The following is a 27,635-nucleotide window of genomic DNA, read 5'->3' on the forward strand; positions in this document are numbered from 1 at the left end:
AGGAGGGGTGGGTGTGGTGGAGGCATGTAGTGGTTGTTATTGCTGTAATGGTATTTATGATGGTTTATGAAGTTCGGGTTGTTATAATGGAATTCCCTTGGTCTGTGATTTTGGTACTCACTCCTTCTCTAGTTGAAATGGGTTTGGGAGTGTCTGTGTTGTGAGGGTTGGCTTTGAATGGTATTAGTGGATGTGTGATATTGATTGCTTGTGATCATGAGGTTGCCTTGGTGGAAACTTCCTTGTTCTTGATGTTGAAACTCCCTCATTCTCAGATAGGAATGGGGTCTCCATGGTGGAAATTTGGCATTCACTGCAGCAGATGTTTCCATGTTTTGCTGTGGTTGAGGGTGCATTTGTCCGTTTAGGTCCTTGAACGCATTCGCCCCTTCAATATTCGTCACTTCTTTTTCTGGGATTGCATTCTGTGATTTCTCAGATGAGTGTTGGTTGTTGACTTCTTTGTCATTGAAGTCTGAAATTCCTTGGGCAGTTGTTGTTGCTTTGAGTAGGCCATGTGAAAAGTAATCCACTGCTTTTCTTGTGTCTGGGGTCAATCCTTCATAGAAAGCTCGGAAGCCCACTTTATCAGTAGCTTTCTTGTATCTTTCCCATGCCTTGAAGAGTGGTTCTTCATCCCCTTGTGTGAATAGATGTTCCTCCTTTTTCAGCTGGATGATCTGTCCAGATGAGGTGAATTTGGCCAGAAATTTGGTAACCAAGTCATCCCAACTAGTGATACTTCCTTGAGGAAAAGTTTTAAACCATTGTGCAGCTTCACCCTTTAATGAGAAGGGAAATAACAGAATCTTATAAGTGTCATGATCTGAGCCATCAGTTTTGACTGCATTACAAGTTTTTAGAAAGGTGGATATGTGCTGCTGAGGATCTTCCGATGGATTTCCGTCATAAGAACAATTGTTCTTGATGAGTGTGATGAGTGGTGGCTTCATGTCATGATACCCCTTGTCTGTAGAAACTTGATTTCCTGTGATATGCAAACAATCAGGATGACCAAACAACAACACGCTGGAGAATTAAGTGCAGTTATTTGAGATAAATTGTTAGTGAATTAATAGAGGCAATTTCTCAAACAGTTAGTGTGTTAGTAAGAATTAGAATAACAGAAAAGAAAAAGTGCTTAATCTAGACCTCCACTTCACTTAATCATTGTCAATCTATTTCAATCCCCGGCAACGGCGCCAAAAACTTGATGTGTGGAAAATGATCCAATACAAAACTCACCGGCAAGTGTACCGGGTCGCATCAAGTAATAATAACTCACATGAGTGAGGTCGATCCCACAGGGATTGAAGGATTGAGCAATTTTAGTTTAGTGGGTGGTTTAGTCAAGCGAATCAAGTGTTGGTTGAATGATTTGTGTTTAACAAGAAGTAAATGACAGTAAATGTAAAGGGGGAAGGGAAATGTGCAGTAAATTGAGAAGCAGGAAAGTAAAATTGCAGAAACTTAAAGAACAAGAAAATAAATGACTGAAACTTAAAGTGCAAGAAACATAAATTGCAGTAACTTAAATGGCAAGAAAGATAAATGGCTTGAATATAAAAGGGGATTGAGGAATGGGATTGCAAAATCTAAACAAAGGAAAAGTAAATTGCAACAATTAAGGTAGCAGAATTTGAATTGGAAGTAATAAGTATTCAAACAGGAAGGAAATAAAATGCAGCAAGGTTCACAGAAGAACCCAAAGTGAATTTTGATCTCAGGACTCAAGAGCTTAGGTAGCAGAGCCTAAAACTCAATTTCCTTCCCAGATCTGAGTTATCAAAGCAATTGACAGAAAATTTAAAGAAGAAGCAATAGAAGAACAGAATTGAAATTGAATTATGCAGAAAACAATCTGAAAAGAGTTTGAATGGGAATTGGGACAGAATTTCCCCAATTTCACACACCCAAAACTCAGAAAATACAAGAGTAGAATTGCCCAAGTAAGAATGAGGAAGGAGATCAGTCAATTCTCCCTTAATCCTCTTAGTGCTCGGCCAATTCTCTCAAGAACAATTGCAAGAGAGTCAAAGCTCCAAAGGAAGGTGAAAGTAAAAATTCAAAAGCCAAGGTAAAAGTAAAAATTCAAAAGTGAGCATAAAGGTCATAATTACATCAAACTAACTCCTATTTATACACTTTCTATTCTTGGATTTTGGGATTTGGATGGGCTTTTGAATTGGTGAAGAAATGAATTCAAATGGATTTTTAATTTGAATTTTGGCCCAAAAAAAATCACTCCCAGGAGGCTGCCCTGCCCTTGTGGAGGGCAGGGCAGAAAATTGAAGCTTGGTGCGTGGATTTGGTGCGGCCATGTGCGAGTCTGGCGCGGCCTGGTGCGCCAAAATTGTGTTGATGCGCGTGGGACGCTGCCCTGCCCGCGCCAAGGGCAGGGCAGGAAGAGTTGGCGCTGCCAAGGACGAGTGTTGCGCGCGCCAGATGCTGCCAGGGAAGGATTTGGTGCGCCAGATTTGTGTGTGGTGCGCCAGGATCGTGCGCCAATCCAAATGCTGCCCTGCCCGTGCCAAGGGCAGGGCAATGTTCCTTCCTTCTCGTCCCAAATTCGAATCACGGAGGAGGCAAACACGCTACATTTTTTTCTTGGCTTCTTGGCACGGTAGTGGACCTTAGTGCCTAGCTTCCTCATGGTTCCTTGTTCGAACCTTGTAGCATGCATGGGTGACAATTTTCCTTTGAATTTATTCCTTAGAGAGCCCGATTCTGCCCTCCACAAGGGCAGGGCAATGTTCTCTTCTTCATGGTTTCAAGGCACATTTTGTGCTCTGCCCTTGGAGTGGGCAGGGCAGAGTTGCCTCCCTTGGCTTGGTCACCTTATGTTGCCTTCCTAGAGGGCATTCTGCCCTTGTGGAGGGCAATGTTGCTTCCCCCATTAGTTGCGGCACGCTTCTCCTCTCCTTTGCCACGCTTTCCTTTTCTTGTGTTACACTTTTTAGGCCACGCTTTTCCTTTTCTTTTCTTTTCTTCACCTATAATAAACCAAACAACCACTCAAAGTATCACTAAATTCAAGAGGCTTATAAATCAATTAAAATGCAATTAAAATTAGCTTAAACCTCATGATTTAACATTAATTTCATGGTGGTTGCTTGATTTAGAGAAGTTATGCATTTTCACTCCAAATCACTTACTTAGGATGCAAGAAAGTGCATAAATGCTAACAAAACAAATGAAATTAGCTTGAAAAATGGGTATATGATGACTTGTCATCACATTGCTTTCACCACTTACTTTGGGGCATTTTGTCCCCTTTCACTTATTTTGCTCTCTTTTTTTTTATATATATATATATTTTTTTCTCAATGCATATGATTAATTTATTGAATGCATGAACATGTCCTAAACATTTCTTTCACATTTTCAGAAAATTCTAACATACTCAATTCTCAAACCAGATGTTTCCAAACCCACTCTTCCCCACACTAAATTCATAAGCATTCTCACTAGTCTAAGCTAACTAAGGATTCAAATCAAGGACATTATTGTTTTTCGCTTAGAGTTAATGATGTGCTAAAATAAAGAACAAAAGGGGTAAAATAGGCTCAAAATTGGTTTGCAATAGATAATGAAAAGGTTAAGGCCATATGGGTATGTAAGCTCAGTGAAACAAGGCCTCAATCATATAAGTGTATGCATACATTAAACAATGGAAATATAGAATTAAGCAAGACAAAGATCACAATTTTAGAGAGAGAAACACACACCAAAAATAAAATATTGGTTGATAAAATGCAACCAATCAAATCGGCTAAAAAATCTCACAGGTTTTGTGTGTTCGAGTTCTAAACTATGTTCCAAAATAATATTTCTTCAAACAAGTTTTTCAAAAAGTTTTATTCAAATTAGTGAAATACTACAAAAATTTCTTGAAAAAGAAGAATATTACTTTAACCAAGTAGTAAAATATGCCCAAAACAATTAAACATGCAAATGCAACAACTAATCTACAAAGAAAATTTAAACATTGGTGTTGAGACAAGAAAGTACTAACCCATGGAGATCGGTATCGACCTCCCCACACTTAAAGATTGCACCGTCTTCGGTGCATGCTGAGATGTGCAGGTGGACGGGTTGCTCCAACTGACGCTTGTAGATGGAGGCGCCTTAGTTGGAGATCTTTTGGTTCCTTTCCTTGCTGGTGTCTTGTCAGTGGCCTTCTCTTTTCCTTTCTTGGTACCCATGCCTAAGGAAGAAGAAAAAGGAAGAGTGTGAAATATAGAAAACTAAGACCAGAAGGGAGGAAATTCCAAGTGATAAAGAATGCCAAAGGAAAGATGATAGTCCATCTACATGGTAGCTACAACATGTAGGGAAGACAACAATAAAGAGCAATTCAAAATAATTAGATGCAAGAGGGTAAAAACATGCAAATAATAGGCATGAGAGGCATAGCTCAAGCATCAAGTAATAAATGTGCTAAATTAAAGAGCATGTGTAATGATGACAATTGTGAATGATAATCCCAAATACATTGGGTGTGCAAGTGAAAATAGGGATGAAAATAATGTAATCCAAATGTATATGAGAGCCATAAGTAAATGTCAATTGTCAAATCTCTTCTCCGAGTAGCCACGTGCTCAAATAATATAAGGCACTTATCCAAAAAAAACTCCAACACCAATGAGAATAATGCAATGAATGAAATATGCAAATAAATGAAGTAAAATAAAATGAGAGGGAAAAAGGATGAGAAGAAAAAAGAGAGTGAGAAAGGAGAGAGAAGGAAGAAATTAGGATTAGAAAAGAGAAGATAAGAAAATTGGCACTAATCTGGATAGGTTGTGCGACGCTGGCGACGCGGTCGCGTGGTGCGCGATAAGGTTGGGCGACGCGGACGCGTGGGGCACGCGATCGCGTGACTCGATTTGTGCTAGTGGTGCGAGTGCAGCCTCGCGGTCGCACAACTCTCTGTTCGAAACTTGGTATTGCCAAAATCAAGGGTGACGCGGTCGCGTGGTCGACGCGATCGCGTGGGTGGCCTTATTTCCAATATGACGCGGACGCGTGGGTGATGCGTTCGTGTGGCAGGGCTAGCGCTGCTAGCACGGGTCCAGCCCAATTGCAGCTCAACTTTCGCCATACGCCCTTTTTACGCCGATTTCAGGTGACGCGGTCGCGTGGGAGGCTATTTTTCCAAATGACGCGGACACGTCATCGACGCGTTCGCGTGGAGTCAATTTGTGCTAATAGCGCGCCTCCAGCCCTGCTCCTGCGTAACTCTCTGTTCAATTTATTATTCTCTCATCTCCTTGCGACGCGGATGCGTCGCTGATGCGGTCGCGTCGCGTGCTCGCTTTTTTTTTTTAGTCTGAAAAGATGCAGAATGCAGTGTTAATATGAATGTGATGCAAAACTCCAGGTTCAATATAATAAAATAAAATAAAAACAAACAAAATGAAATAAAATTGAAAAAGAAACGATCATACCATGGTGGGTTGTCTCCCACCTAGCACTTTTAGTTAAAGTCCTTAAGTTGGACATTTGGTGAGCTCCTTGTTATGGTGGCTTGTGCTTGAACTCATCTAGGAATCTCCACCAATGTTTGTATCTCCAGTAACCTCCGGGGTCCCAAACTAAGCACGTAAAGCCCTTACGAAGCTTCAAATAGATTCTTAGGCTCCCGGGGTGACAAATGTCAGAACAGATTCCAGGATCCCAAACTTTACCTTTACACCCGTTTTTGTCTTGATCTGCATTTTTCCAGCCGGGTGAAAGGTGATTTGAATTCTCACTGCAGCGACCAAACAGCTTCCTAGACCCATTCAGTTGAGCTCTATACCAACCTTTACGTTTAAGCTTAAAGCTTCCAACCATGATGAACCTTGCAGGACAATTCTTACCACTGACCATCTTCCTTTTACTCTTAATGCCACAAAGAGCTCTAAGTTGACCATCCGTCTCCAGTAGCCCATATTCAAGTGGAATTAGAAAGCTATGGGATATGAATTTTACCCACTTGAATGTTGTGAAGGATGATGGTGACTTAGGGGGAGGCATTTTTAATGAAATTGCAAGCTCTACTCCCTTATGCTCTTTTCGGATAACTACCACCTCTTTGCAAACTTCTTCAATTTCAACCTCTTCCTCTTGGTAGCTCTCTTTCAATTCAATCTCCTTTTCATTGCTTTCCAAGGGCATGGGAGGTTGTGCTTCTTCTTCTTGAATCTCCATCTCTTGATCAACCTCTTCCAACTCTTCAACTATGATATGCTTTGGAGGTTGTACACCCTCTTCAGCATCAATTTCAACCGTCTTGGAGAGGTTCTGCGTCTCTAAGTCTTCAACCAACTCTTCTTCTTGAACAATGATAGCTTCTTCTACTTGTTCTAGTATGAATTCATGCTCTGTCTTGTCCAATGGAGTTTCTGATATCTCCTTTATGCTATGCTCTTCACTAGACTGTCCACATGGGGCTGTGGCTGATCCTTGTGTATTTAAGCGTCTAGAAGCCCATTGAATTAATACTTGCCCCAGTTGTTGAGTGGTTGCCTGAAATCGATCCATTGTTTCCTTGAGACGATCCTTTGCCTCTTGATGCACTTGGTTTTCATAAGTAGGATCATAATGCTCTTGGATTGATGGATATGGAGATGGTGAATATTGAAGTGGTGGTTCTTGTGAGTAATTGGGTTGGAATTGGGGTGGTTCTATATATGGTTCATATGGCTCATAAGGTGGTTGGTATGGTAGTTGAGGGTTAGGGTCATATGGAGGTGAATGGCAGAAAGGGGCTTGTGAGTATGGTGGGTTGAGGTTGTGTTGAAAGGATGATCTCTGAGCATAGGGTGGGGCTTGTTGGTAGCTACAAGGTGGTCCACCATATCTATCAGCTTGGGATGCATTATAGCCTGGTCTTTGTCCATGATATCTAGGATGGTGTTGTTGCCAAAAGGGTTGATTAGATCCTCTTGGCTCCATCCATCCTTGATTGGTCTGACCTTGATGCATATTCCTGCTGTGGTTTCTATTTCCTTCAACAAAGTTAGAACCAAACTCAAAGCGAGAGGGGTGAGAATTCATAGTAATTAATAAAAATTAAAAACACAAATAAATAAACAAGCAAAAGAATTTTTTTTTAATATTTACAATAACCAATAATAAGGCACACGTTTGCAATTCCCCGGCAACGGCGCCATTTTGACGTTAGGATTTTTGCCAGTAAAGAATGTCATAAAAACAGTTGCGTTGTAGATATAGTCTCTAAACTGACAAAAATCCCTTCGTACAAACGTTTTGGTTGTCACAAGTAACAAACCCCTTTAAAAATTGTTAACCGAGTATTCAAACCTCGAGTCGTCTTCTCAAGGAATTGCAGGGAGGTATGTTCTTATTATTGGCTATGGAGATTGTAAATTGGGGGTTTTGAGAATTTGGGCAATGGGCACAAGCATATTTTCAAAGCAATAAAAATAAATAAATAACTGTAAAATAAACTCTTGGCAAGGTATAAAGACTGGAGGTCCTATCCTAGTTATCCTTATCAATTGTGATGAGAATTGGATTTTTTTTCCCACTTTGTTAACCTCTAACTATGAAGGTAAGTTAAGTGGATGAATTCCAATTTTCAATCAACAATGAGTTTAATAACTCAAGAGTTACCAATTATTTAACCAAGGCCAAAAGGGGAAAGAGTAAAATTGCTGGAATAATAAAAATATCCTTAGATGGGAAGCAATGGCAACTTAATTCAAGAGAACAATTATAAACTGAAAATACCTCAATTATCATTAATTCAAAGAACAATACGTGACATGGGAGAAATTCATAAATCAAATTATAATAATCAATTCAAATGTTGGAATAAATAAATAAGAGTAAAACTTAAAATAAAAGAACATTTAAATCTGGATCCAGAGTTACTCTTGAAAGCTAAGAGACGTCCTAAATCCTAATTTCTAAAAACACTACCTAAATCCTAAAGAGAGAGAGGAGAGAACCTCTCTCTAAACTAAATCTAAATCATGGAAGGTGAATTATGAAAAGCATTCTTTTGAATGGATGCATTCCCCTACTTTATAACCTCTAATCTGTGTTCTTTGGGCCGAAAACTAGGTCAGAAACAGCCCAGAAGTCACTTCCAGTGCTTTCTGGTCCGTACAGGTCGCGGAAGAGTGACGCGGTCGCGTCGTCCACGCGGCCGCGCGGGTTGCGCTCCTGCCGGGTCACGCGTCCGCGTGACCCATGCGTTCGCGTCGCCTGGCGTCGGGGCAGCTATGGCAAATTATATATCAAATCGAAGCCCCGGACGTTAGCTTTCCAACGCAACTGGAACTGCATCGTTTGGACCTCTGTAGCTAAAGTTATCGTTGTTTGAGTTCGAAGAGGTCAGGCTGGACAGCTTAGCAATTTCTCCAACTTCTTGTATTCCTTCCACTTTTGCATGCTTCCTTTCCATCCTCTGAGCCATTCCTGCCTTGTAATCTTTGAAAACACTTAACACACATATCAAGGCATCTAATGGTATAAAAGGAGAATTAATGTTAATAAAATTAAGGTCAAAGAAGCATGTTTTCAATCAAAGCACATAATTAGGAAGGCAAATACAAAACCATGCAAATAGTATGAATAAGTGGGTAAAGAGTTGATAAAAACCACTCAATTGAGTACAAGATAAACCATAAAATAGTGGTTTATCAACGCTCGTCACGCGTACATGTCAATAACGCGTGCGTGTCGCTGAACTTTTCACCTGGCCAGCGTAGGCGTCAGCCATGTGTGCGCGTCATATGTCTGCTGCACCAGTCACGCATACACGTCGTCCACGCGTGCGCGTTGCTGCCAGCTTCTCAAAACTTCAATTTCTTGTGTTCTTTCCACATTTGCATGCTTCCTTTCCATCCTCTAAGCCATTCCTGCCCTAGAAAACCTAAAATCACTTAACACACATATCACGGCATCGAATGGTAAATAAAGAGGAATAAAATTAGCAAATTTAAGGCCAAAGAAGCATGTTTTCAATCATAGCACAAAATTAGGAAGGAAAATGTGAAACATGTGAATTATATGCATGATGAGCGGATATTTTATTCGCTTTTTGACATCATTTTCATATAGTTTTTAGTATTTTTCATTTAGTTTTTATTGAGTTTTTATAGGATTTAGTGTTAAATTCACATTTTTGGAGTATACTATGAGTTTTTGTGTTTTTGGGTAATTTCAGGTATTTTTTGGCAGAAATTGAGGAGCTGGAGCAGAAGTCTGATTCAAAGACAGAGAAAGCACTGTAGATGCTGTCCAGATCTGACCTGCCTACATTCGGAAGAGCTTTTCTGGAGCTACAAAACACCAACTGGAGCGATCTCAACGTCTTTGGAAATTTGACTTCTAGAGCTTTCCAGCAATATATAATAGTTTATACTTTGCTTCGGATTAGAATGCCCAAAACTGGCATCCAACGCCAGCTTCCTGCCCCCTTCCAGGCATCCAGCGCCCAAAGAGCAGAGCCTAGCATCCAAAGGACCAGAGAGGACCTAAGGAGCCTTATAGCATGTGGATCTCATCAAAGCTCAGACCAAATACTCACTAAGTGGGCCCCAAAAGTAGATTTTAGCACTAAATATAATGTTTTATCCTTACTAGTCATCTTTCAGAATTTAAGGGATCTTATCTATGTAATTCAAGAGACTTACATCACTTTTACACCTCCTACTAAGGGAGGTCTACCATATTTTTGTTTTTCCATTGTTTTTACTTTTAGTATGAGTTTCTAAACATCCTAGGTTGAGGGGAGGAGCCTTGCTGAGTCCTATGAATTAATAAAAGTACTACTGTTTCTTCTTCGATCCGTGTTTGATCTATTCCTAAGATGTATATCTCGATCTTCATCGTGGTGAACAGGACGATCTGACAAATTGGCTCTGTTCATCACATTAAGATGAACGGGCCTAACAAACACCAGCGTCTACTTGGGTTTGTGTGAGTACCTAGAAGAAAAGCACGAGCCAACAGCTATGTTTTTACATCTCTCAGACGGTTAATCCGCGATTTCGTTGGGGACTTCTCGAGATACCAGTTCAGTCTATCTCTGGGGAGATTAGGGTCTCTGTGGTATAGGCTAGAATCCAAAGAAGCAGCGTTCTTTGATCCGGAAGATTTGACCTTGTCTGTGGTGTTTTGAGTAGGATCACCAAGAGAATGGATTGCTAAACGCTTCACCCTCCATTGGATTGAATGACCACGGCTGATGGCCACAGCCAACGGTGTTCATACTGTAGTAGAGGAGATCAATGACCACGGGCAATGGCTTTGATCACTCATAGCCTGCCGTAAAAGAAGATCATTCTCAAGCAAAGAATACAGTAGTACCGGAGTTACTTCAGAAAGACAAAGCAACTCCAACTCCCAACTCTATTCCCATCATATAATTCCTAATAGCTAACTTCTTAATCCAACAACTTCTGATTTCACCTGACTAAGACCTGCAAGACAACCATAGCTTGCTTCAAGCCACAATCCTCGTAGGATTGACCCTGACTCGCTTAGGTATTACTTAGACAACCCAGTGCACTTGCTAGTACTACTGCTGTACGAAATAGTGTGGGTTTTGCGTACACGCACACCAATACATAAGTATGAGAATAATGGATAGAATCCACTCAATTCAATACAAAATAAACCATAAAATAGTGGTTTATCAAGGGTGTCTAATAGATGAGGATTATGCCAATTCGAAATTCAGATAAAATATGATTTTTTCCGTTGCAAGTATAGTCCGAACCGGCAATGGATCCTCTCAATCAAATTTTAAATCAAGGAATGTCACAATTCAAATCAAATATAAACTAGGAGTTTTAAGTCCCGGGTCGTCTTCCCTAGGAGTTACAATTAAGTGATCAATTATTTGCTATTAGGTAGTGGGGGTTGAGATAGCAATTGACAAGAATTTAAACTGCAAGAAAGTAAATAAACATGCAAGGAATTAAATGAAAGCAATTAAATTCAAAGGCAATTAATCAAGGAAAAGGGAAATTCAAATGCTAAGAAACCTCTTAGCAAGGATTGAGAGCTAAGGTTACCTATCCTAGCCATTGACCACAAACACATGATGATTATGAAGAGTTAAACCTACTTAGTCAACCCTACATCGAGGATAAGTCAAATAGGCATAATTGATTTCAATCCACAAGTCCTAGCCAAATCTATTAATGGAAGGCTTAGAGTTAGTGGAAACCAAATCAACTAACTACTCTAATATATCAATCAAGAATGGATATCAATGACTCAAGGGTCACCAAAGTCCTCAATTCCAAGCCAAGAGTGAAGAAAAACTAGGTAAATACTAAGCCAAGCATTTTATCAAACACTTGGTGTGCATGAAAATAAAATAATATTAAATTGTATTAAAAATAAAATCTAAAGCTACCAAGTGCATGAAAACAATAATAACAACTAAATTAAATAACAATAAACAAAAAATATTAAATTGCATTAATAGAAATTCAAATTAACAAGGGTTGATTACAAGAAGAACTAAAAGAAATAAGAAGCTAGAAAAAATAAGAAGCTAACCTAATTAACAAGTCAAATTCAAGACAAGAATTAGAACTAAAAAAAATTAACAAGTCAAATTAACAAGTAGAAGAAATTCAAATTAACAAGTCAAATTAACAAGTAGATCTAAAAGAAATAAGAAGCTAGAAGAAGAAATAGTAAAGAAACTAAATCAAGACAAGAATTAAAGCATCAAATTAAGAGAAAATTAACAAAACTTAACCTAATTCTAGAGAGAGGGGGGGAGCTTCTCTCTCTAGAAAACTAATACAAAAAATGTAAAAGCTAAACTTACTTGCCCCCCTTTTGCCTCCACTTGAATTAGGGTTGAAATAGCTTTAGAAATGAGTTGGATTGGGTTGTGGAGGCCCAAAATTGGCCCCCAGCGATTTGCAATTAATGAGCTTATGTGACACGAGTCACGCGTATGCGTGGGTGACGCGCACGCGTCACCTGCCAAAATTCACTCCCACGCGTACGCATCCCAAGCTTGCACTTATGCTTGCACACACATTACTGTGTGCACGCACGAATTCTGAATCTTCCAAACTTCATTTCCTCATGGTTTCTTCTCTTTTGCATGCTCTTTTTCTCATTTCTTCAACCCATACTTGCCTTGGAAACTTGAAATCACTTAGCAAACACATCAAGGCATCAAATGGGATTAAAGTGTATAAAATTTAGCAATTAAAAAGGTCTAAAAAGCATGCTTTTACTTTCAAGCATAATTTAAGAAGAAATCATGAAACTATGCTATTTCAATGGATAAGTGTAAGAAAAGTTAATGAAATCCACCCAGATAGAGCAAATAAATATCATGAAATGTGGATTCATCAGCATCCTTAAGGTCGAAGCAGTCTTGAGTCTTCTATCTATATCGTTTGTAATCATCGCAGTACAGGCTTTTATTACCGCCTCTTCGCTCCTTCAATTTTCTAGCCTTTGGGAGGATGCCTCGCTCTACTATCCGGTGGTAGGTTTCTATGATTGGAGCCAGTAGGGGGTATAATTTGTGAACTTTCCCATTCTAGGTGGTTGGTTGGGGGCGATGATGAGCGGATAATTTATACGCTTTTTGGCATTGTTTTTAGTATGTTTTTAGTGTATTTTAGTTAGTTTTTAGTATATTTTTATTAGTTTTTAGTTAAAATTCACTTTTCTGGACTTTAGTATGAGTTTGTGTATTTTTCTGTGATTTCAGGTATTTTCTGGCTGAAATTGAGGGACCTGAGCAAAAATCTGATTCAGAGATTGAAAAGGACTGCAGATGTTGTTGGATTCTGACCTCCCTGCACTCAAAGTGGATTTTCTGGAGCTACAGAAGCCCAATTGGCGCGCTCTCAACGGCGTTGGAAAGTAGACATCTTGGGCTTTCCAGAAATGTATAATAGTCCATACTTTGCCCGAGATTTGATGGCCCAAACCGGCGTTCCAAATCAGCTCAAAACTGCCGGGCGTTAAACGCCGGAACTGGCACAAGAATGGGAGTTAAACGCCCAAACTGGCACAAAAGCTGGCGTTTAACTCCAAGAGAAGTCTCTACACGAAAATGCTTCAATGCTCAACCCAAGCACACACCAAGTGGACCCGGAAGTGGATTTTTATGTCATTTACTCATTTCTGTAAACCCTAGGCTACTAGTTCTCTACAAATAGGACCTTTTACTATTGTATTTTCATCTTGGTTCTTCTAGTTCCCTCTCTGGGGCCGAGGCCAATGATCACTTTTGTTCTTATGTATTTTCAACGGTGGAGTTTCTACACACCATAGATTAAGGTGTGGAGCTCTGCTGTACCTCGAGTATTAATGCAATTACTACTGTTCTTCTATTCAATTCAGCTTGTTCTTATTCCAAGATATTCATTCGCACTCAAGAACTTGATGAATGTGATGATTATGTGACGCTCACCATCATTCTCACTTATGAACGCGTGCCTGACAACCACTCCCGTTCTACAAGCAAACAAGGCTTGAATGTTTATCTCTTGGATTTCTTAATCGGAATCTTCGTGGTATAAGCTAGAATTGATGGCGGCATTCAAGAGAATCCGGAAGGTCTAAACCTTGTCTGTGGTATTCTGAGTAGGATTCAATGATTGAATGACTGTGACGAGCTTCAAACTCCTGAAGGCTGGGCGTTAGTGACAGACGCAAAAGAATCAATGGATTCTATTCCAACCTGATTGAGAACCAACAGATGATTAGCCGTGCCGTGACAGGGTGCGTTGAACATTTTCACTGAGAGGACAGGACTGTAGCCACTGACAACGGTGATGCCCAACATACAGCTTGCCATGGAAAGGAGTAAGAAGGATTGGATGAAGACAGTAGGAAAGCAGAGAGACGGAAGGGACAAAGCATCTCCATTCGCTTGTCTGAAGTTCTCACCAATGAATTACATAAGTATCTCTATCTTTATCTTATGCTTTATTCATATATCACCCATAACCATTTGAGTCCGCCTGACTGAGATTTACAAGGTGACCATAGCTTGATTCATACCAACAATCTCCGTGGGATCGACCCTTACTCGCGTAAGGTTTATTACTTGGACGACCCAGTGCACTTGCTGGTTAGTTGTGCGAAGTTGTGAAATTATGTTTAGACCATGGTATTGAGCACCAAGTTTTTGGAACCATTACCGGGGACTATTTGAGTTGTTAAAGGAATGAATCACAATTTCGTGCACCATGTTTTTGGCGCCGTTGCCGGGGATTGTTGAGTTTGGACAACTGACGGTTCATCTTGTTGCTTAGATTATGCATTTTTTAGAGTTCTTAAGAATGAATTCTAATGTTTCAAGGTGATGTTCTTATCATCACCAAAGCTGATTGATTCTCATCAATTTAGCTCTTAAATGCAATGTCCTGCTGAAGCTTGGCTAGCCATGTCTAATTCCTTTAGACTAAAGCTTTAGACTAACATTGCATGATTCCTGGAATTCTCATTAAGAATTTTGATACATTTATTTTCTTCTTCCTCTTAATTTTCGAAAAATCCAAAAAAAAATTTACAAAATAAAAAAAAACAAAAATATTTCTTGTTTGAGTCTAGTGTCTCATTTTAAGTTTGGTGTCAATTGCATGTTTCTATTCTTCTTGCATTTTTCAAATTCATGCATGTGTCTTCATTAATCTTCAAGTTGTTCTTGATGATTTCCTTGCTCTGATCTTTGAATTCTCTTGACTTGAGTGTTTTGTTATTTCTCATGTGCATTCTCATTTTGTTAGTATCAGTAGTATACAAACTGTTAAGTTTGGTGTCTTGCATGCATTGATATTTGATTTTAGTTGCATTTTGATTATTCCACATTATTAAAAATCCAAAAATATTTTTAATTTGTGTCTTTTCAAGTCAATAATACAGAGAATTGAAGGTTCAGAACATACAGCAGAGGAATTACACAGAAAAAGCTGGACGTTCAAAACGCCCAGTGAAGAAGGCAAACTGGCGTTTAAACGCCAGCCAGGGTGCCCGGCTGGGCGTTTAACGCCCAAAAGGGTAGTGCTTTGGGCGTTAAACGCCAGAATGTGCACCATTCTGGGCGTTTAACGCCAGGATGGCACAAGAGGGAAGATTCTGTTTTCAATTCAAATTTTTTTCAAGTTTTCAAAATCTTTTCAAAATCAAATCTTTTTCAAATCAAATCTTTTTCAAAATCAATTTCTTTCCATTTTCAAAAATACTTGCTATCAATTAATGATTTGATTCAATATTTCAAGTATGTTGCCTTTTCTGTTGAGAAAGGTTTAATGTTTGAATCATATCTTTTCTTGTTAGCCAAGTCATTAATTTTTAAAATCAAATCTTTTTAAATTGTTTTTCAAATCATATCTTTTCAATCATATCTTTTTAATCACATCTTTTTCAAAATAGTTTTGAATCATATCTTTTTTATTTCTAATTTCAAAATCTTTTTCAAAAATCACTTGATTTCTTTCCCACTTTCAGTTTTCGAAAATCATCAATCAATTTTTCAAAATGTTTTTAAAAATCTTTTACTTTGTTTTTGAAAATTTCTTCCCCTCTTCTCACATCCTTCTATTTATGGACTAACACTCCTCCTTAATGCACAATTTGAACTCCATCTTTCTTGATAAGTGATGACAAGTCATCTTAGCCTAGTTTCACTAGTCTTTTTCTTTTGTTTTCACTTGAATTATGCACTTTCTTGAGGTCTAAGCAAGCCAATTTGGGTAGATTTTCATGCTTCCTTTGATTGAATCAACCATAGATGAATTAATGCAATTTCATGAGGTTTTATGCTATATTTGTTACATATTGTGAAAGAATGAATATCTCATGATTTTGAGCATAGCTTTGATGTGTTTGGTTGATTAATGATAGGTGAAGAAAGCTTGGAGAAAGGTTGAAGCAAGAAGGAATGGCTAGGAGGAAGAGAGGACAAAAAGTTTGAGCAAAAGTTTGCCTCAAACTTTAGCTCAAACTTTTGGAATAAGTGAAAATGAACCAGGAAGCAAAAGCTGGACCAAAAGTTAGCCTCAAACTTTTGCACAAACTTTTGGGTGAAAAGTTTGCCCCAACGTTAGCCCCTAACTTTTGGGCTAACGTTGGCACATGCAAAACACTCCCTGGGGCACCAAAAGTTTGCGCCAACGTTAGCCTCTAACTTTTAGGCTAACGTTGGCGCATGAAAAACACTCCCTGGGGCACCAAAAGTTTGCGCCAACGTTAGCCTCTAACTTTTAGGCTAACGTTGGCGCATGAAAAACACTCCCTGGGGCACCAAAAGTTTGCGCCAACGTTAGCCTCTAACTTTTAGGCTAACGTTGGCGCATGAAAAACACAAAGGAGGAGCAAAAGTTTGCGCCAACGTTAGCCCCTAACTTTTGGGCTAACGTTGGTGCCATGAGTGCACATGAGGAGGCCAATGTTGGAGCAAAAGTTAGACCCCTAACTTTTGCACCAACGTTGGTATCAGCAAAATGAGGGAGCTGATATGAAAAGTTGCCTCAAACTTTTACTCAAACTTTTGCAACATTCAAACCCGGTTCACTTGATTCACTTCGGTTCCTCTCCAAACTCCAAGAGCAATCAACCAAGGTCTCTCTCAACCCAATTCCACCAAGAGCAAAGGCCCAACTCAAGGCTTGAAGATCATTTGAAGAAAGTGTATAAATAGGATAGAATTCAAGTTATTCGGAGAGCTTTTTACTTTTAGGAGCTTTTTTTAGTTTTCGGAGCTTTTCTTTTTTAGTTTTCATAGGGAGCTTTCCCTTTTAGTTTCTTAGTCTCGGGGAAGGAGAATTCACTTCTCTTCCTCTTAGTTTTATTGCTTTCAATTTCAATTACATTTGCTTGGATCTTGGGTTAGAGAATTGAAGGAATTCTGTTTCAATCTCATCCTAAGATCTCTCTGTTTCATTTTACTGCATAATCGAATTTCTGTTTCAGTTAATTACTTCCTCTTCTACTTTCTTTGCAATTTACAATTCTTCATCTACTTTGCAATTGTTCTTGTTGGATCTAGGAAGGCATTGAGATCTAGGCTTGGTTAGCTAGTCTCTTGGGTCCTGAGATCTGAATTCCAATTTTACTTTCCTTGCTTAATGCTTTTCAAGCTCAATTACATTTCTGTTTTGGATCCGATTAACTCCAAGTCATCTCTATTTTCTCTGTTTGTTGCAATTTACTTTTCCTTGTTTAATTTCTGCAAATCCAACTCCCAATTCCTTTTACAATTCAAGCCATTTACATTTCTTGCACTTTAAGATCCTGCAATTTACATTTCTTGTGTTCTAAGTTTCTGCCATTTAATTTCTTGTTCTTTAAGATTCAGCACTTTAATTTCTTGCCCTCTTTAATTTCATGCAATTTACACATTCCCTTTACTTTCAATACAATTTAATTTCTGCAATTCACAAATCGCTCAACCAAATCTTGATTCGCTTGACTAAATCAACCACTAAACCAAAATTGCTCAATCCTTCAATCCCTGTGGGATCGACCTCACTCCTGTGAGTTATTATTACTTGATGCGACCCGGTGCACTTGCCGGTGAGTTTTGTGTCGGATCGTTTTCCGCATATCAAGTTTTTGGCGCCGTTGCCGGGGATTGAATAGATTGACAATGATTAAGTGAGGTGGTGGTCTAGATCAAGCATTTTCTTTATTTTTGTTCTCTATTTTAGATTGAAACCAAGGTGTTTGAGTTTATGCCTCACTAAGAAATTCTCATCTCTGATATGAGTAATTTCAATTTTCAATGGCGTTGTGTTTTCCAAAGTTCAAATGGAGTTCAACTCATCTTATGATCAAACAAGTTTTAGGGGATATTACCCACCATCACCAATCTCTAATGGTGGCTGGGAATATCACCAAGAAAATACAAATTATAAGTACTCCAATCCATGGAGATTTACTTCAGAGACACAAGATGAGCAGGAGAATCATATGGGATACCAACCACCACTACAAAATAATTCATATTATTATCCTCATGGTAGATGGGAGTATCACCACAGAATGAAAGAGCATCCACCCTCACGTCCCAGTTTCTCATTTAAAAGTTCTTCATCACTTGATTATACCTCAATACAAAGTTTCCTCCAAAATCCATACCAGTCATCCCATCAATCACACAACTCATTCCACACCCCTCAACACAACTCCACCATAACACATTCACGTCACCAAAATTACTCTCAACCTTCATCTCTTGAATTAGCAGTTGAGGATTACCTTCAATGGTCCAAAGAACCCTTAGAACGCCAACGTGAAGCCATTGAAATACACAGAAAAGTCGTGGAAAGATTCACACAACCCCAATCTTGGGAAGAAACCATCCTCAAGAAAATGAATGGGCCCTTAGAGCAAACAAAGAGGAACTTAGAACCATCAAACAGTAAGGATGAAGACAAATTTGTGGGTGAGGAAGTGGAAAAGCAAGATGAGGAAGCCTCTGTGTCAAGTGAAATTTCAATGAAAAATGAGGTAGAGGAAACATTTGAACCTGACCTTGCATATTCACAGAAGCCACTTGAGATGACAAGGGAACATGAAAACTCACAACTCTCTCAAACCTCCTTGAAACAAAATGGCTCAACAATTGAATCCATGATTGAAAGATATGAAGAGGAGATGAAGAAATGTTGGGAAGATCAACAAACCTCCTCCATGAAAGAGCTATTAAAACAAATGTTGAGTGTAAAAGAGGAAGTGGAAGAACAAGAAAGTGAGAAAGACAACCAAAGAATTCCAAACTCAATTGAAGCAGAGAAGTACACAGAGGAAGAGCTTATAGAACCACCATTGCAAGAGGCTCTTGATGAAAAGAAGACTCTAACAATCACACAACTACCAAGACTTGGATTCAAGAAAGTGAAGGCAATTAACAAAAGCACCGAGAAGAGGATTGTGACCAAGCTACAAAGGACAACATTCAAGAGAAGGTCAACTGCAAACAATCCTTCCCCTGAACTAGCAAGCAAGCTCAATCAAGCTGTGTACAAAAGGAGGCTTGCTGAGAAAAGACTAAGAAAGGGGACAACAGCTGAAACTTTTCCCCCCTTGAGGTCATTCCTCTTAACCAACTGGAAGAAGAGGAAGAAAGTGAAGAACAACATGTCAAGCTAGTGACAATAAAGAAGCGCTTGTTAGGAGGCAACCCAACCTGAGGTAGTTCTCTTTTCATATCTATTTCAATAAAAAGGTTAACTAGCTTTATCTAGATTGCAAGAAGCTAAGTTTGGTGTTGCACACCAAAACAATCTAAGGGAGAATGAAGAATTGTAAGTTTGGTGTTCCACCAAAATCCCATTATAACACACATTCTCACCTTATGCATAATATGGGCTTCAAGCATACTGGATGAATTAGTTAACTATTTTGCTGTTTTCTAGTTTTCAGCCTTATTACTTTTGAGAAAGAAAAAAAGAATTTCACACATGGTTAATGAAAACCTTTGGCAAGGTACTAAGTTTGGTGTTCCCACACCAAAGTAAGTTCAAAAAGCCCACAAATAAATCATGCAGACTAACCACTGTTTCTAAGTGCTTGGGGAATAAGCAACTTCCAATATCACTGCAGAATATCATACAAACTTTTGGATATTTTTAGCATCATCAACCAAAGAGGTGAAAGATGAACATGAAAGTCAGCATTGATGATGATGAGAAGAAGGAAAGCAAGTGAACTCCAACAGTTTGTATTGTTAAGTGATTGTTTTACATCAAATATTGCTGTAATTGAAAGTTGGATTGTACCCTTATTTGCCCTGCCTGTCTGCATAGTATAGTTTTCTTTATATACCCCTGCCTGCCTGCATAGCATAGTCTTTCTTTATAATTCAATAAGCAAGATGCTTGATTATTCACAACATTCTTATCTTCAAAACTTGTTTGCACTCAATTTTCAAGAATGCATCACATGAAAGTTCTTTGAAACGAAGGATTGAGGAATTAAACAATTTTGAGGTAAGCAAAGGATTAGGAGAAGTGGTGGTTCTAGTTGTATGATTATGTATTGAGGTTGCATGCTTGTGAAAACTTGCATGGGAGCTCATAGGCAGGTGATGAGCGGATAATTTATACGCTTTTTGGCATTGTTTTTAGGTAGTTTTTAGTAAGTTCAAGCTACTTTTAGGGATGTTTTCATTAGTTTTTATGTTAAATTCACATTTCTGGACTTTACTATGAGTTTGTGTATTTTTCTGTGATTTCAGGTAAATTCTGACTGAAATTGAGGGACTTGAGCAAAACTCTGAAAAAGGCTGACAAAAGGACTGCTGATGCTGTTGGATTCTGACCTCCCTGCACTCGAAATAAATTTTCTGGAGCTAGAGAACTCCAATTGGCGCGCTCTCAATGGCGTTGGAAAGTAGACATCCAGGGCTTTCCAGAAATATATAATAGTCCATACTTTATTCGGAAATTGACGACGTAACTTGGCGTTGAACGTCAAGTTCATGCTGCTGTCTGGAGTTAAACGCCAGAAAAACGTCATGATCCGGAGTTGAACGCCCAAAACACGTCATAACTCGGAGTTCAACTCCAAGAGAAGCCTCAGCTCGTGGATTGATCAAGCTCAGCCCAAGCATACACCAAGTGGGCCCCGGAAGTGGATTTATGCATCAATTACTTACTCATGTAAACCCTAGTAGCTAGTCTAGTATATATAGGACCTCTTACTATTGTATTAGACATCTTTGGTCTCAGTTTTGTTTTATTCTTCATCCTAAGAGGCTATTGATCACGTTTTGGGGGCTGGCCATTCGGCCATGCCTGAACCTTTTACTTATGTATTTTCAACGGTGGAGTTTCTGCACACCATAGATTAAGGGTGTGGAGCTCTGCTGTACCTCAAGTATTAATGCAATTCTATTTTCTTTTATTCAATTCTCTTTTATTCTTATTCCAAGATATTCATTCGCACCCAAGAACATGATGAATGTGATGATTAAATAACCCTCATTATCATTCTCACTTATGAACGCGCGTGATTGACAACCACTTCCGTTCTACATGCAACAGAGCTTGAATGTGTATCTCTTAGATTCCCCAACAGAATCTTCGTGGTATAAGTTAGATAGATGGCGGCATTCATGAGAATCCAGAAAGTCTAAACCTTGTCTATGGTATTCCGAGTAGGATTCTGGGATTGAATGACTGTGACGAGCTTCAAACTCCTGAAGGTTGGGCGTGATGACAAACGCAAAAGAATCAATGGATTCTATTCCAACCTGATTGAGAACCGACAGATGATTAGCCATGCGAGTGACAGCCGCAGAGGACCATTTTCACTGAGAGGATGGGATGTAGCCACTGACAACGGTGATGCCCTACATACAGCTTGCCATGGAAAGGAGTAAGAAGGATTGAGTTGAAGCAAGTAGGAGAGCAAGCGTCCTTGAGCCTTACAGTACCTCCATATGCTTATCTGAAATTCCCACCAATGAATCTGCATAAGTATTCTATCCCTTTTTATTTTCTGTTTATTATTTATTTTAGAAAATCCATAATCAATTGGTTTAATCTGCCTAACTGAGATTTACAAGGTGACCATAGCTTGCTTCATACCAACAATCTCTGTGGGATCGACCCTTACTCGCGTAAGGTTTATTACTTGGACGACCCAGTACACTTGCTGGTTAGTTGAACGGAGTTGTGTTCACTCGTGCCAATTTCTAAATTCCATAATTTTACAATGAGTACAACTTAAAGAACATGGATCACAATTTCGTCCACCAGCAGGATATGAAGTTCAAAGAAGTATTGTGGAGATTCTCAAAAATCAATTGATCCGAGAAGCAGCAAACAAAACAAAAAAGAAAAGTAAAGAAAATACAAAAACAAAAAGAACATGGCCCAAGGCTCTGAGCATCAATTACTAGGCAGAAAAAGAAAGAAAGAAACAAAAACTCAAAGAGTTGTTATCCTAGTAAATGCTTGTGGTTGAAGTGTGTCAAGGAAAGAGGCTTGAGCAAGTAAATCCTTAGGGGTGCTTTAACACCTAATACCTTAAAACCAACTGGTTTAGGAGTATTGATTGAAAACTTATTTAAAGAGCCGCTTTGAGACATGACACTTAGAGTCGAGGCCAAAGCACAGAAACTATAAGCTGCTTCAAGGTGATTACATATAAAGAGATCTCTATGATACCATTCGGATGAAAATCCTAAGACCTACGACTCCCAATATGTAAGGACTAGTGAGCACTGAAGCCCTTGCATGAGCATATAATTTAGAGTTCACCCTACCGTTACTTAATCACTTCACTCACTGTACTTTACAAGTGTTCTTCAATCCATCTTAATTGAAAGAACCTCTGAGCATAATTCATTTCTTGCTTGGGGACAAGCAAGCTTTAAGTTTGGTGTTGTGATGACAAGTCATCTTAGCCTAGTTTCACTAGTCTTTTTCTTTTGTTTTCACTTGAATTATGCACATTCTTGAGGTCTAAGCAAGCCAATTTGGGTAGATTTTCATGCTTCCTTTGATTGAATCAACCATAGATGAATTAATGCAATTTCATGAGGTTTTATGCTATATTTGTTACATATTGTGAAAGAATGAATATCTCATGATTTTGAGCATAGCTTTGATGTGTTTGGTTGATTAATGATAGGTGAAGAAAGCTTGGAGAAAGGTTGAAGCAAGAAGGAATGGCTAGGAGGAAGAGAGGACAAAAAGTTTGAGCAAAAGTTTGCCTCAAACTTTAGCTCAAACTTTTGGAATAAGTGAAAATGAACCAGGAAGCAAAAGTTGGACCAAAAGTTAGCCTCAAACTTTTGCACAAACTTTTGGGTGAAAAGTTTGCCCCAACGTTAGCCCCTAACTTTTGGGCTAACGTTGGCACATGCAAAACACTCCCTGGGGCACCAAAATTTTGCGCCAACATTAGCCTCTACACAAAGGAGGAGCAAAAGTTTGCGCCAACGTTAGCCCCTAACTTTTGGGCTAACGTTGGCGCCATGAGTGCACATGAGGAGGCCAACGTTGGAGCAAAAGTTAGACCCCTAACTTTTGCACCAACGTTGGTATCAGCAAAATGAGGGAGCTGATATGAAAAGTTGGAGTAAAAGTTTGCCTCAAACTTTTACTCAAACTTTTGCAACATTCAAACCCGGTTCACTTGATTCACTTCGGTTCCTCTCCAAACTCCAAGAGCAATCAACCAAGGCCTCTCTCAACCCAATTCCACCAAGAGCAAAGGCCCAACTCAAGGCTTGAAGATCATTTGAAGAAAGTGTATAAATAGGATAGAATTCAAGTTATTCGGAGAGCTTTTTACTTTTAGGAGCTTTTTTTAGTTTTCGGAGCTTTTCTTTTTTAGTTTTCATAGGGAGCTTTCCCTTTTAGTTTCTTAGTCTCGGGGAAGGAGAATTCACTTCTCTTCCTCTTAGTTTTATTGCTTTCAATTTCAATTACATTTGCTTGGACCTTGGGTTAGAGAATTGAAGGAATTCTGTTTCAATCTCATCCTAAGATCTCTCTGTTTCATTTTACTGCATAATCGAATTTCTGTTTCAGTTAATTACTTCCTCCTCTACTTTCTTTGCAATTTACAATTCTTCATCTACTTTGCAATTGTTCTTGTTGGATCTAGGAAGGCATTGAGATCTAGGCTTGGTTACCTAGTCTCTTGGGTCCTGAGATCTGAATTCCAATTTTACTTTCCTTCCTTAATGCTTTTCAAGCTCAATTACATTTCTGTTTTGGATCTGATTAACTCCAAGTCATCTCTATTTTCTCTGTTTGTTGCAATTTACTTTTTCTTGTTTAATTTCTGCAAATCCAACTCCCAATTCCCTTTACAATTCAATCCATTTACATTTCTTGCACTTTAAGATCCTGCAATTTACATTTCTTGTGTTCTAAGTTTCTGCCATTTAATTTCTTGTTCTTTAAGATTCAGCACTTTAATTTCTTGCCCTCTTTAATTTCATGCAATTTACACATTCCCTTTACTTTCAATACAATTTAATTTCTGCAATTCACAAATCGCTCAACCAAATCTTGATTCGCTTGACTAAATCAACCACTAAACCAAAATTGCTCAATCCTTCAATCCCTGTGGAATCGACCTCACTCCCGTGAGTTATTATTACTTGATGCGACCCGGTGCACTTGCCGGTGAGTTTTGTGTCGGATCGTTTTCCGCACATCAAGTTTTTGGCGCCGTTGCCGGGGATTGAATAGATTGACAATGATTAACTGAGGTGGTGGTCTAGATCAAGCATTTTCTTTATTTTTGTTCTCTGTTTTAGATTGAAACCAAGGTGTTTGAGTTTATGCCTCACTAAGAAATTCTCATCTCTGATATGAGTAATTTCAATTTTCAATGGTGTTGTGTTTTCCAAAGTTCAAATGGAGTTCAACTCATCTTATGATCAAACAAGTTTTAGGGGATATTACCCACCATCACCAATCTCTAATGGTGGCTGGGAATATCACCAAGAAAATACAAATTATAAGTACTCCAATCCATGGAGATTTACTTCAGAGACACAAGATGAGTAGGAGAATCATATGGGATACCAACCACCACTACAAAATAATTCATATTATTATCCTCATGGTAGATGGGAGTATCACCACAGAATGAAAGAGCATCCACCCTCACGTCCCAGTTTCTCATTTAAAAGTTCTTCATCACTTGATTATGCCTCAATACAAAGTTTCCTCCAAAATCCATACCAGTCATCCCATCAATCACACAACTCATTCCACACCCCTCAACACAACTCCACCATAACACATTCACGTCACCAAAATTACTCTCAACCTTCATCTCTTGAATTAGCAGTTGAGGATTACCTTCAATGGTCCAAAGAACCCTTAGAACGCCAACGCGAAGCCATTGAAATACACAGAAAAGTCGTGGAAAGATTCACACAACCCCAATCTTGGGAAGAAACCATCCTCAAGAAAATGAATGGGCCCTTAGAGCAAACAAAGAGGAACTTAGAACCATCAAACAGTAAGGATGAAGACAAATTTGTGGGTGAGGAAGTGGAAAAGCAAGATGAGGAAGCCTCTGTGTCAAGAGAAATTTCAATGAAAAATGAGGTAGAGGAAACATTTGAACCTGACCTTGCATATTCACAGAAGCCACTTGAGATGACAAGGGAACATGAAAACTCACAACTTTCTCAAACCTCCTTGAAACAAAATGGCTCAACAATTGAATCCATGATTGAAAGATATGAAGAGGAGATGAAGAAATGTTAGGAAGATCAACAAACCTCCTCCATGAAAGAGCTATTAAAACAAATGTTGAGTGTAAAAAAGGAAGTGGAAGAACAAGAAAGTGAGAAAGACAACCAAAGAATTCCAAACTCAATTGAAGCAGAGAAGTACACAGAGGAAGAGCTTACAGAACCACCATTGCAAGAGGCTCTTGATGAAAAGAAGACTCTAACAATCACACAACTACCAAGACTTGGATTCAAGAAAGTGAAGGCAATTAACAAAAACACCGAGAAGAGGATTGTGACCAAGCTACAAAGGACAACATTCAAGAGAAGGTCAACTGCAAACAATCCTTCCCCTGAACTAGCAAGCAAGCTCAATCAAGCTGTGTACAAAAGGAGGCTTGCTGAGAAAAGACTAAGAAAGGGGACAACAGCTGAAATTTTTCCCCCCTTGAGGTCATTCCTCTTAACCAACTAGAAGAAGAGGAAGAAAGTGAAGAACAACATGTCAAGCTAGTGACAATAAAGAAGCGCTTGTTAGGAGGCAACCCAACCTGAGGTAGTTCTCTTTTCATATCTATTTCAATAAAAAGGTTATCTAGCTTTATCTAGATTGCAAGAAGCTAAGTTTGGTGTTGCACACCAAAACAATCTAAGGGAGAATGAAGAATTCTAAGTTTGGTGTTCTACCAAAATCCCATTATAACACACATTCTCACCTTATGCATAATATGGGCTTCAAGCATACTGGATGAATTAGTTAACTATTTTGCTATTTTCTAGTTTTCAGCCTTATTACTTTTGAGAAAGAAAAAAAGAATTTCACACATGGTTAATGAAAACCTTTGGCAAGGTACTAAGTTTGGTGTTCCCACACCAAAATAAGTTCAAAAAGCCCACAAATAAATCATGCAGACTAACCACTGTTTCTAAGTGCTTGGGGAACAAGCAACTTCCAATATCACTGCAGAATATCATACAAACTTTTGGAGATTTTTAGCATCATCAACCAAAGAGGTGAAAGATGAACATGAAAGTCAGCATTGATGATGATGAGAAGAAGGAAAGCAAGTGAACTCCAACAGGTTGTATTGTTAAGTGATTGTTTTACATCAAATATTGCTGTAATTGAAAGTTGGATTGTACCCTTATTTGCCCTGCCTGTCTGCATAGTATCGCTTTCTTTATATACCCCTGCCTGCCTGCATAGCATAGTCTTTCTTTATAATTCAATAAGCAAGATGCTTGATTATTCACAACATTCTTATCTTCAAAACTTGTTTGCACTCAATTTTCAAGAATGCATCACATGAAAGTTCTTTGAAACGAAGGATTGAGGAATTAAACAATTTTGAGGTAAGCAAAGGATTAGGAGAAGTGGTGGTTCTAGTTGTATGATTATGTATTGAGGTTGCATGCTTGTGAAAACTTGCATGGGAGCTCATAGGCAGGATATGAAGTTCAAAGAAGTATTGTGGAGATTCTCAAAAATCAATTGATCCGAGAAGCAGCAAACAAAACAAAAAAGAAAAGTAAAGAAAATACAAAAACAAAAAGAACATGGCCCAAGGCTCTGAGCATCAATTACTAGGCAGAAAAAGAAAGAAAGAAACAAAAACTCAAAGAGTTGTTATCCTAGTAAATGCTTGTGGTTGAAGTGTGTCAAGGAAAGAGGCTTGAGCAAGTAAATCCTTAGGGGTGCTTTAACACCTAATACCTTAAAACCAACTGGTTTAGGAGTATTGATTGAAAACTTATTTAAAGATCCGCTTTGAGACATGACACTTAGAGTCGAGGCCAAAGCACAGAAACTATAAGCTGCTTCAAGGTGATTACATATAAAGAGATCTCTATGATACCATTTGGATGAAAATCCTAAGACCTACGACTCCCAATATGTAAGGACTAGTGAGCACTGAAGCCCTTGCATGAGCATATAATTTAGAGTTCACCCCACTGTTACTTAATCACTTCACTCACTGTACTTTACAAGTGTTCTTCAATCCATCTTAATTGAAAGAACCTCTGAGCATAATTCATTTCTTGCTTGGGGACAAGCAAGCTTTAAGTTTGGTGTTGTGATGACAAGTCATCTTAGCCTAGTTTCACTAGTCTTTTTCTTTTGTTTTCACTTGAATTATGCACTTTCTTGAGGTCTAAGCAAGCCAATTTGGGTAGATTTTCATGCTTCCTTTGATTGAATCAACCATAGATGAATTAATGCAATTTCATGAGGTTTTATGCTATATTTGTTACATATTGTGAAAGAATGAATATCTCATGATTTTGAGCATAGCTTTGATGTGTTTGGTTGATTAATGATAGGTGAAGAAAGCTTGGAGAAAGGTTGAAGCAAGAAGGAATGGCTAGGAGGAAGAGAGGACAAAAAGTTTGAGCAAAAGTTTGCCTCAAACTTTAGCTCAAACTTTTGAAATAAGTGAAAATGAACCAGGAAGCAAAAGTTGGA

Source organism: Arachis stenosperma, chromosome 5 (genome assembly GCF_014773155.1).
Source record: "Arachis stenosperma cultivar V10309 chromosome 5, arast.V10309.gnm1.PFL2, whole genome shotgun sequence".
In the NCBI taxonomy this organism is placed as follows: Eukaryota; Viridiplantae; Streptophyta; class Magnoliopsida; order Fabales; family Fabaceae; genus Arachis; species Arachis stenosperma.